General features: G+C 39.4%; 2 protein-coding genes and 1 pseudogene across 3 annotated transcripts in view; 2 read left to right on the top strand and 1 right to left on the bottom strand.

The window, feature by feature from the left end:
• The window catches only part of LRRC9 (leucine rich repeat containing 9), a 107,949-nt gene extending 103,198 nt beyond the window's left edge, over window positions 1-4,751 (bottom strand). Inside the window, exon 1 of the mRNA XM_030855135.2 lies at window positions 4,600-4,751. The gene's annotated coding sequence lies outside the window, so the exon portion shown is untranslated. The remainder of the gene's footprint in view (window positions 1-4,599) is intronic.
• RTN1 (reticulon 1) overlaps window positions 1-12,462 on the top strand; it is a 415,427-nt gene that overhangs the window by 133,386 nt on the left and 269,579 nt on the right. The window lies entirely within an intron of this gene.
• On the top strand, window positions 7,932-9,347 carry LOC115852357 (transformer-2 protein homolog alpha pseudogene; annotated as a pseudogene).

Below are 12,462 nucleotides of genomic sequence, written 5' to 3'. Positions count from 1 at the left end.
TCATTTATGCATTGAGGACTAATATCTACCAGTTAGAGAATAATAGATATGGGAGAAAAGAGAAGACCTCTTTGATAATGTGGAATCTGGGCAAAGAACTGTGGAAAATGAGGCAGTACGGGCTATGAGGAATCTTGGGGAAAAGCATCAAAGCATGGGGAAAAGAAAATGCAAAAAAAAAATGGGTGAAAGTATACGTGACATGTTTGTAGAATAGCAAGTGAGATGATGTAGCTGGAGCACAGTGAGGGAGATGGAGACCAGTAGGATGTGGGGTCAGAGAGGTTCTGTGGGGTCAGATCATGTGCTATCCTGTAGGCTTTTATGAGGATTTTGGATTTCATTATGAGTAAGATGGAAAGCTGTATGAAGATTTTGAAAGAAAGAATAACACAAGCTGTCTTAGGTTTCAGAAAGGATCACCCTAGCTATTCTGTTGAAAATGGACTGTAGGGGTTGAAGGGAGAAGCAAGGAGATCAGTCAAGGGGCAGTTATAATAACGTGAGAGAGGATGGCAGCTGGAATAGGGTGGTAGTAGTGAGGATGGTGAGCAGTGATTAGATGATGGATCTATATTAAAAGTAATATTGATCATTCCTTCCCTGCTTCCAATTGGCAACTGTCTCTTTACCCCATTCTTGGACAACGCCCAGATATTACAGCATAGGAGTGGCCAGGCAAGGGAGCATGTAGCAAGGAACAACCTGAAGGAATTTAGATAATCCATCAGAGGCCCATACAGAGATGCAGGCCACAGTCTTCCCTCCTTCGGTTTACTTGGATGGCACCCCAAGTAAAGGAGGGCTTTGTAGTACCTCTTCTTATCAGAAGAGAAGCCCCTACATTCTGGTTTAATGTCTGTGAGCACCAAAGGAAAAGTCTGTCTGCCCACCACCACACAAGGGATAAAACCTGCCTTTAACACCCCCAAAGTCAACAAACAGCCATCCAAGTTTTCTAGTCCACGTCCAAGATACCTATTACAGAAGAAATTAACTGCTCCCTTCATTATTCACTAAATTATCACATATACTTGAGCCTAATTTTGGACTTTCTAATCTGCTTTCCCTTAGCTCTATCTATTCCTACAGTATTATCCTGTATTGATTACTGTGATTCATGTTGTAAATTTCTATCTCATTTTCTTTTTTGGAAATTTCCAGTTATTCTTTCAGATTTATTTTTCCAAATAAGACTTATGATTATTTTGCATTTAGTTTTTAAAAATTCACTTGGGATTTTGACTGAGATGCGATTGTAAAGATTAATTTAGGGAGAACTTCCATCTTTACAGTATTGAGTCTTCCTCTAGAACAAGATATAACTCTCCATTTATTCAAGAAGACTACTATGCATATTTGGGGTACCAACCTTTTCTTTCACTTCACCTTATCCTCCCTTCACCAATGCCCTCATTTAGGAAAAACCTTGTTGTAATTCAATAGTTAATTAGCAAAACAAAATTTAACTTAAAACCCCCAAATTCTATAATTTGCATAACTACATCTGAATTATGTGATTGTGCGTAATTAATTATGCATAATTATGGGCCTTCCTGGTATTTACAAGTCTTGTATGTTTTCTCCAGTCACAAGTGGTCCCAAGGCTTCCAGTTTCTGATTCCATCAAGAGGTGAGTGTCCTGATGCCCAGCTTGTACCCACTCTTCTGCGCCTTGGGAAAGCTCTTTTCAGGGCCTGCCCATCTAAGAAACTACAGATCTTCTCTAGTTTCTCCAGGGAGCCAGGAGCTACCAGGAGCTTCTATAGCTTTCACGCTTCCAATCTCAAACCTTGGGTTGATCTAGTCACCTGTGCTCTCTGCTTTGGAGTGCTGCTGGAAGATTTCACATGGCCAGTTGGTCATGTGAGTTGAAATCACTGCAAATGTATGGTCTCTAACTTGAGTTGAATCCAACAACAGACATTTTATATTTTCCTCTTCAACTTCCTCTCCTAGGGAGTAGGACTAGAGATACAGATCTGGGATTCACAACGTCTGGACTATTCTAAACTTTCACCACTCTTCTCAAGTTCTCTCTCTCAGCAGATGATCTTGTCCCCATTTTCACAGAGAACAGTGACACCATCAGATATACACTCCTTAAATTCCCACACCTCTTAAAATATACAATTGACTCTTGAACAATGCAGGTTTGAACTGCACAGACCCACTTATATGCAGATATTTTTCCACAGTAAATACTGCAATACTACATGGTCCATGCCTTTTGAATCCGAGGATAAGGAGAAACGAAGGATAAGAGGGCCGACTATAAGTTATACATGGATTAACCCCCAGTTAATCAGTTCAAGGGTCAACTGTATTTCTTTCACTTTCTGATTCCTGTCTTAGTAAAAGTATTCTTTCTCTTGCCCAAAATGAATCCCTTTTCCTGTGTACTCATCCCATCCTCTTCAGTCTCTTTCAGAACTTTGGTCTGTCAAATTTTCCTTCTTTTCATTTATTCCCCTCTTTCTTTCTCTAGGGTCTCTTTTCTCTCCATATATGAATGTTAGGTCATTACTATCTTTAAAAAAAAGCTCTCCTATCCTGTGTTCAATGAACAGCTGATTTTAGATCCCTTTACAGGAAAACTTTTAGATATAAGTCATTAGTACCATATTATAGCATTAGGAAACATTACAAAAGATATGTAGTCATTAGCAATACTTCAGTACCTCTATTCAGTTCTCAGTTTACTGCAGTCTCAGTGAGGACACCTCAGGCCACTGCAGTTTCTTTTTCCAGGTCAACAATAATCTAATTGCCAAAGACACTAGACATGTTTCAGCTCTCAATTTGACCCTGTCATCGAATCTGATGATGCTGATGGCTCTTTTTCTGCTTTGGTGTGACTTTTTCTCCTTGGCGTCTCTCTATTTGTTATGTAAAACTTAATTTTCTGATTAATAGTTTCCTTCTTGCTGAAGAATTACTAATTTTTATCTTCCTCTTTTCTGTGCAACACCCAACTACACACATGGAAAGCTCCACCTGAATGTGTCTCAAACTCAGTATGTTCAAAACTGAACTCTATATTTTCCAGCCAGCCTGCTTCTCCTAATGCATGTTTTCTCTTGGTAAGTGACACCATTCTTTTAATCATCCAAGTCAGAAGCCTGGAACTTATGCTCAACCGCTCTTTTATTCTTTCCCCCACTTTTGCTCACTCATTAAATCTTTCTGCATATACCTCTTAAATGTCTATCACATTGTTGTTGTTTTTTTTTCCTCCCCTCTATCCAATTGCCTCTGCTTTGATTCAGGCTCTCATCACTTCAACTTAACCAATGCTTTCCCTATAGTCCCACTTCCTGCCAATCGATCCTCTACTCTACTGTGACAGCAACCTCCTGAAAGGGAAATCCACTCACGCTGCTCCTCTTGGAAGGTATTCATGGTCTCCAAACTCTAACTCCTGTCTACCTCTCAAGCTCATCAACCACAAACTCCCAGGAACAACCCAGGCTCTGGCCACAACTATAGTTCTCTGAATGGCATGGGGTATTTCTGTTCTTGGCACATGCTGTTCCCCCTCCCTAACTGTCCCTTGACTTTACGGCATACTCCATATACCCTTAAAGATTTAAATCAAGGGTCTTCTCTGTGAAGACTTTAATTCTCTCTGATAGTATTATAATCATTCTTTTCCTCATGACTCCAATTAAAGCCAGCATATGCCCTATATACAACACCTGTTCCACTGTATTGTGATGCTTCCAGGTCTTTCCTCCTTGACAGGTTACATGTTCACTGAAGGCAGGGACAAAGAACCTACCACAGTGCCTGACACATGCTTGGTGTTTGATAAAAATTTGTTGAATGGTTTGAATTAATTGTCATGCCACAGGGTCCTATATGATATAACTTAAATACTTTCTGTACATGACCAATCAGAGTAGAACAATAATTAGAGTACAAAGAGTAATGTTTTTGTCTGCCATGAGAGCTGGGGAGGGTGTCATTGTGAGAAAATCAAATTTCTTTTCTACAAACTAGAAGCCCTGTATGGTCAAGTAAAACTGCTTTCTCATGAAAAATATGAGTGCAGATTTTTAAATATATTTTCATTTCAAATATTTTATCTGTAATATTGACTGTTTATAAACATACATAAACATAGAAAAAGAAAAAATAATTTTACCTGTACATTTTTTTATTTCACAGAAATTTCAGTTTCTGTCATTAATTAGTTAAAAATTAATTGGGTACAAATGGATCAGAATCCATCCATTATTACTGATGGGCAAAAAAACGCCCTTCCAGCTCTAGGTGAGCAGTATCAAGTGTGTCCAAGGAGCAGTTCGTTCCCTCAGTAAAGGCTGCACAGGCGGCTGTGGGCCACCCTCCCTCTCCTCCTCCTCCTCCTCCTCTTCAGCTTTGCTCTGGCAACCGTGATGGCCTCAGATAAAGTCATGTCACTGTCTCTCATTTTCATGATCGCCACTGCACCGTTACAGGGGTCTTTTGACCTCAACGTTGCTTCTCTCTTGTCTTCCTCCCAGCGTAGCCAGAGAGAGGAGAAGGGAGCAGAGACTCCTGGGGCCTGCCTACAGGTGAGGTACTCCCAAAGGCCACCAGGGGATAGTCACTCACCTTATCCCAGAGAGAGGATGGATTCCGGGGCAATCCGAGACAGAACAGAGTCCACTCCCACTTCTTAATCCCTGTCTTGCAGCAGCAGGCACGACACCCTCTCTACCGTGGGGCCTGGTGTGTACACACTACCCCGCTGCGGTTGCCTAGGAAACCCGCCCTCCGCCTCCCGCGACCTCTGGGTGGGGAGGGGGAGAAAGGGGCGGGGAAAGCGGTGGCCGACTCGTTTCTGGATCACGTGGTGGCAAGCTCCAACCAATCAGCAGAGGTCGGGGTCCACCCGGAAGACCCTGCTGGTGCTCCTGGGAAAGGGTGGGGAGCTTCCCGAGCTGCGGGTCATTTGATCCCTGCAGGTAGCTTTTCACTCACCTTCGCCGGATCAGAGGCCCGGACGGGAAGCGACGACTTATGGCGGGGACTTAGTCGTTGCCTCTTCCAGTCCCGGCTCTTTCCTACTGAAAATCTTTGACCTTCATTGGAAGCCCGGAGCCTCGCTGGACTTGAACCCCGAAGACACGACGCTGTGATGTCAAGGCGGCCAGATGGTCGGAACAGGCCCTGATGCCCCCCGCGCGCTCTTGGTCCTGCGGCCCGCCACCACCGCCCTCCAGGAGTGTAGCTGACTGCAGCCCGAAGCCGCTGAGCGCAGAGCGAGCCGAATGGAAGGACAGCGCAGGCCTACGTAACGCCCTGGTGCCCTTCAGAGAAGACATAGGACCTCCAAGGGTCGTCTTGTCGTTCGTCGACAGACTTTTGAGGGCCGTTTATGTATTCCAAAGTGTACAGGAGGCCAAAAAATTTTACAAGATAAAATTTAAAGAGGGAAAGGAAAGAACTTTTAAAAGAGTGGGCAGAAGGGCTGAGAAATGAATGAACTTAGGCAAATCAAAGTAACTGCAGGTCTCGTTTCATTTTCTAGATCTGCGCTGTCCCACATGGCAGCCACTAGCCACAGCCACGTGAAATGTGGCTAGTCCGAATTGAGTTGTGCTGTGAAACACACATGGTATTTTGAAGACCTAGCATGAAAAAAATATGTATTGATTACATGTTGAAATGATAATGTGTTTTGATATATTGGTTTAAATAAAAATGCCTTATTAAAATTACTGTTTCTTTTTACTTTTTAAAAGCGGCGATTAGGAAATTTTAAATTACATATGTGATTTCTATTATATTTCTGTTGGAGAGCACTACTATATTTTTTGAGGTTAAGTTGATTTGTGTAGAATATTTATGACGTTCAGTTCATGCAAGATAGTGTCTGTAGTGCTCTTTTCCGTCACCAGATGGCTGCCTCATTCAATAGACTATAGTTTAAAACTGCTTTCTCATGAAAAATATGAGTGCAGATTTTTAAATATATTTTCATTTCAAATATTTTATCTGTAATATTGACTGTTTATAAACATACATAAACATAGAAAAAGAAAAAATAATTTTACCTGTACATTTTTTTATTTCACAGAAATTTCAGTTTCTGTCATTAATTAAAAATTAATTAAAATATTTATGGTTTAAGGGTTTAAAAAAAGGACCAGAAAAATCTGATTCATATTTGTACTTTTACTATTAACTTCTCTGAAAATCTAGTTGAACAAGATGACCTGTCTGGGTAAATTTTCATCTTAGAGTGTAAAAGCTAGATAACAATAGTTTAGAAATTTAAACTTTTAAATTAAATTAAGAAATTGGATCAGAAATCAATTAGGTGAATTATCTACATCAAGCTTCTCATTTTGGGAGATGCAACTCTTGCATAAAAGTATAGAGATTATCTACTTTGATATTGTTAGAAATTTTTATTGTGGCTTTCCTAACCAGTAAAGGACTAGGAGAAAGCTAACACAGTTTTCGTTATATTATATAAATGAGTAATTTTAAGAATGTTATTTTTAGGTAAAGCTCAAGGATTTGGTCAGCAACTGAGTCAGAGTTCCTGTATAGCTGTAGACTGATAACCATTGGTGAGTTGCCAAACTAAAGCCCTTGTCCTAGTAATTCTTAAAGGAAGAATTGCGTGTTAGCGTGTTCTAGATGGTATTTGGAGCAAAAGGTGATTACAGTTAAAACCAGAGAAAGCATACAGAATCAGTGACCATTCTTGTTAATCTCCTTTTCTTATTTTAAAGCTTCTTTATGATATGGTTTTATGTGTCTGTACCAGAAACAACAGAAGTAGAAGCCACTAAAAGTCAAGCAAAGTAAAATATTCTAAGTGAAATAAGACTTCATTTCATTCATCAGTCTGTTCATACTCCTAGACAAAGGCCAAAACATATAAATTTAAATCTACTTTATTTATGGATAAAGGTATCTTGAACCTGAAAACAATTGGGAAGCTATCTTACCACTGATTATGGCACACTTACCGTGTCACCACCTGAATTAAAGAGGAATTACTTAAACAAAATAGAGATGACTATAGACCTAAATAAGAAAATCTTTCTTTATTAAAATCTTTTGAATAGATGGTTAAATTGATTTCCCCCAAAGCCCTATTCTTATTGGTAGACAACAGTGGAGACATCTAATTACAATTTGGCTTTGTAATGTCTTCAAGTTTAATTCCAGAGAACCAAAAGTCTGGAGATTTCAAATGCTAATTTAATTTTTATATTCTTGTTGACATTTGATCCTTATGCAAATGAGTACTTTCCAGTTAATGATTTTATTAGATTATCTGTGAAAATTTGCTGTCACATGTTTAAATTTGATATATCGTGAAAACACAAAGGCAGCACAACTTAGGGTTTACTTTGGCAGCGGAAGAGATAATTTTGTGGTGCATATAAAGTCATCAGCAGGGGTCCTCTTATTACTCATGTCTGGCAATAAATATATATTATTCAATTAAAAGGTAGGAATTATCCTGAAATAAAACTTTAATTAGACCAACAGAATGCTATTTCTAATGAGTCTATCTAAAAATGTTAAATAATCTTTGTCCATGATTTGTTGACATATAATTAATGCACAAGCTTTTCTTAAAAGGCAGCCAGAACGGAATTGTAAAAAGATACTCCACTTCAGACAACATAACCTCCTTATTTTACCTTCCTAATTCTATTTGTATTTAGCTTTATGGTAGCAAATTGAAGGATAGTGAATTTAAGAAGGGATGGTAGTCTTAATTCGCTAGAGAGCTGACCAGTTCTTTGTGTGGGAGAATTCTTTCCTCTACCTCCTTTCTTTTGTGTCTTTTATTTATTTATTATACCTGAGGCTCAGAAAGTTGATTGTATTCCTCAGATCACAGCACATTATCGACATTTGTCTATATAAGGCCCTTGTTTTATTTTATATCCAGTCCCACCCCCATCCCAATAATAGGCATACATTTGATGTTCCTTATAAACCTTGAGTTGTGCATCTATCTTTGAAAAACAGGCAGTACTGTTTTGTGTGTCTGTATTTTTTATTTATAAAAAGTTGTTGTGGATTTTTGCCAGAGCCTGCGACCGAGTGGGAGTGGAGTGGAGCGGCTGTTGTTGCCGACTCTTTCCTCCTCCCCACGGTCCAGTCAGCTGGTTGATTAGGCCATCGGCCCTCAAGCCGAGACCTGTCTCTTATTTAGTTCTGGGGAGTGCCTGGCCAACATGAGTGATGTAGAGAGAACAACTTCGAGGGCAGAGAGCCTCGCTCTCAGTCAAAATCTCCAACGGGAACTCCTGCTCATGTAAAATCAGAGAGCAGGTCAGGATCTCATAGTCCATCAAGAGTTTCCAAACACTCTCAATCCCATTCTTGATCAAGATTAAAATCCAGGTCGAGGTCAAGGAGGCATTCTCATAGACGTTACACTTGATCCAGATCCCATTCTCACTCTCATAGAAGACAATCTCAAAGTAGGTCCTATACACTAGAATACCGGCATCGCAGGAGCCGAAGTCATTCTCCAATGTCTAACCAGAGAAGACATACAGGCAGCAGGGCAAATCCAGATCCCAACACTTGTCTAGGAGTGTTTGGCCTCAGTTTGTACACGACAGAGAGAGATCTTTGCGAAGTATTTTCTTGATATGGACCATTGAGTGGTGTCAATGTGGTTTATGACCAGTGAACTGGACGATCACAAGGATTTGCTTTTGTTTATTTTGAGAGAATAGATGACTCAAAGGAGGCTATGGAAAGGGAAAATGGAATGGAGCTGGATGGTAGAAGAATTCGTGTAGATTATTCTATCACCAAGAGAGTGCACACACCCACACCAGGCATATACATGGGCAGACCAACTCACAGTGGTGGTGGAGGCGGTGGAGGTGGCGGTGGAGGTGGAGGTGGAGGTGGAGGAGGTGGCAGACGTCGAGATTCTTACTATGATAGAGGATATGATCGTGGGTACGACAGATATGAAGATGATGATTACTGGTACAGAAGAAGATCACCTTCTCCTTACTATAGTCGATACAGATCACAATAAAGATCTTGTTCCTACAGCCCAAAACGCTATTGATAAACAGAGTGGCTGCTGTTGAGGACATCTTTTTCTTTTTTTTTTTTCCCTTTCTCTTTTTTTGTTTAATTCTGGATTTCTCCAAGCTTCTAATCCTTCCTACTCCTTAAAAAGAACCCTTAAAAACATCTTTGGTTTATTTAGCATCTACACTTTGTCGATTGTATTGCTGTTTTCACCCCTTTTATTATATTCTTAAAGATGTAATTGTTGTCATTTTGAGTAGTTAAACATCTTGAGTAAAACAGGAACCCCTAGTGTTATGCTTTTGTAAATGGTTTTTTGTTTGTTTGTTGCTTTTACAGAAAATTAACTCCTGACTAATCGAATGAAGAAAGAAATGATCTTTTTGAAGCATCTTTTCTGTTAGATATTGTATTAGACATGGTATTAGAGAGCTGCATTTACTACAAACTCCTTTTTTAACTTTCTTTTGGGGAAGTTAGTAACATAAAGTAGTTCAGTCATGTCAGGTTTGTCTGGGGTGGCATGGAGCAATCAAATAATTGAGTGTAGAAAGTTTGAAGCTATAGAAGAAAACACTTGGTCATTTCTTTTGAAGAATGGAATTTTTGAACCCTAAAAATTATGTCGTTTTTTTAGAGATGAAAAGCTTGTGGACTCCTACAAAACATGTTGTATTTAAAATACATTTGTTAAAACTTAAAAACGTAAAGTTTGATTTTTGTGTTGAAATTTTTGAAGTTTAATCAGTGAAGGACAAGCCTTATTATTTAGAGCAGTTGTATGCTTTGCTGTTAGAAATTTTGGTATTGGGGAAATGGTTTAAGTAGGCTATTGTATAGAGTCCTTAGAAATAGTGAGGGGAAGGGTAGTCTCCTTTCAAATAAAAGTTAATTTCTTTGAAAAAAATAAGTTATTGTGCTATAAATTGTATTTTGATTCTCTTTCATTCAGTGCTATTTTAGGATCTATCCTTGTTTCTGTATGTTCATGTAGTTCATTGTTTCTGTATTATGCACATTATTCCATAATATATATCTACCATGTTTTATCTTTCATTTGTTCCCCTAGTGATGGGCACCTATTTTGACTACAATAAACAATAGGGTATTGAACAGCCTTGAAATTGTTTTCTTAAGGACATTTTCTCTGGGGTATATGCCAGGAATAGAATTATTGGGCAAAAGGCAAACATATACTTCACTAGATATCATCTGATAACTTTCCAGAATGGCTGTTCCAGATTTCCCTCCCACCAGTAGTGCTTGACAATTCTCATTCCCCTTTTTGGGGAAATATAATTAAAACCAAAATCTCCTGGCTACCCAGAAAACCTCTCCACAAAGGTAGAAGGAAAAGAAAGCAATTTTATTACTGAATAAACGTTAAACCAGAATATGATTCATATCACAGGCAATCCCCTGAAGAGATGTAAGACAGAAAGAAACCTAACCCTTTTATATAGCCAAGCAGATACAACCCATCCCATACATGTTCTCAAATGATAACTAGGCCTTAAACAAGAGGACGTGACATAGAGAATGGACTTGAGGACACGGGGATGGGGAAGGGTAAGCTGGGATGAAGTGAGAGAGTAGCATGGACATATATACACTACCAACTGTAAAATAGATAGCTAGTGGGAAGCAGCTACATAACACAGCTCTGTGCTTTATGACCACCTAGAGGGGTGAGATAGGGAGGGTGGGAGGGAGATGCAACAGGGAGGGGATATGGGAATATATGTATACATATAGCTGATTCACTTTGTTATGCAGCAGAAATGAACACAGCATTGTAAAGCAATTATACTCCAATAAAGATGTTAAAAAAATATATATACTGCAAAGGCAAAGGTCGGGGAGGACCAAAACCACAGGCCATATTAAATAGAAGGTCAGGGGACAGCCAGCACATTCACTAACCCGAGTTCTCATTTGTAATAGGGGAAAAATCTCCCAACCATGATTATCTGATCAAATTCCTCCCTCCACACTTCCCCTCCCCCCAATACCTTACCATCCTGCCTTCCTTAATAATTCTATCAAGTTCTTTTGGCCAGAAACCCCCTTATCCTTGATGTTTCCTCTTGGCAATTTTTTTTATCCACTGACCCCTCTTTACCTTGCTCCTTGGCTGTAAGTCCCCACTTGTCCTTGTTGTATTCAGAATGGAGCTTCATACTCATGTCTCTCTTCCCCTATTATAATAGTTCCTGCATGAAATTTACCTTCACCACTTTAATTTCTGTCTGGCTCTGGTTTTCTCTGACACTATCTTCCTTGATGATTCCATTTCAAAAAGATGTCTCCAAGGTCCTTGAGAAAGACATTCCTGGGTTATAAAGTTGGCAAGAGGCTTAGGTTTTTAAAAGGGACAAAGAAAGAATTCACAATTACAAGTACTCTAAAGAAATGCTCTGAAAGAAAAGGAGGAGAGAAGAGTCTCTTTACCATTTTTATACCAGGGAAAATTAATTTCTTTTTCTTTTTGGATTTGTATTTACTCTTACACCTATATCTTTGCTGAATGTTTAATGTCTGCCTCCACCACTACGCTTTGAGCTCTGTGAGGGCAGGAATCGCATCTCTCTCATTTCCCGTTGTGTTCCCAGCATCTACCTTAGTGGCTGTCACATAGCAAGTGCTCAAGAAAGATTTGTGGAATGTATGAATACCAAGTAATATGCCAAGGGCTTTATATGAACAGTCTCTTATTTTGATCACTTTGGTGTATTAGGCCTCTAGAACACACCCATAGAATCCTATCCCTCCTTCACTTTCTTTGGGAAAGCAAGAGTTAGCAAATAATTTTTTTCATCTGCAAACTTACAGGAAATTCCAAGATGAAGATTGTGATTTATAAAACACAAATTGATAATGATAGTTTACCCTAAATGTCCACCTCCTTTCTCTGGAAGATAGTGGTGTCTCTCCAAAATTCAAGTCCATGTGGAACCTCACAAAATGACCTTATTTAGATTTAGGTTCTTCACAGATGTAATTAATTAAGATGCAGTCATACTGGATTAGAGTAGCCCCTAAATCCAGTGACTGTGTCCTTATAAGGATGCCATGTGAAGACTCAGACACAGAGAGAAAACCATGTGAAGACAGAAGCAGAGATTACGGTCATGCACCTGCAAGCCAAGGAATGCCAAGGATAGCTGGCACACACCAGAACCCAGGAAGAGGCAAAGAAGGACTCTTCCTGAGAACATTCAGAGAGAGCATGACCTTGCCCACACCTTGATTGCAGACTTCTAGCCTTCAGAGCTGTGAGAGAATAACTTTCCGCTTTAAACCACCCAGTTTGTGGTAATTTGTTATAGCAGCTCTAGGAAATAATTACAGGTACTTTTAGGAAGGGGAAAGTATCTTGCCCAAAGTTATACATACAGGAAGGGATCCAAAGCAGAACTTAATAAAAGAGCCAGAAATAAG

Source organism: Globicephala melas, chromosome 2 (genome assembly GCF_963455315.2).
Source record: "Globicephala melas chromosome 2, mGloMel1.2, whole genome shotgun sequence".
NCBI lineage: Eukaryota > Metazoa > Chordata > Mammalia > Artiodactyla > Delphinidae > Globicephala > Globicephala melas.
Note: the sequence above shows the minus strand (reverse complement) of the source record. Positions and strands in the feature narration are given on the sequence as shown.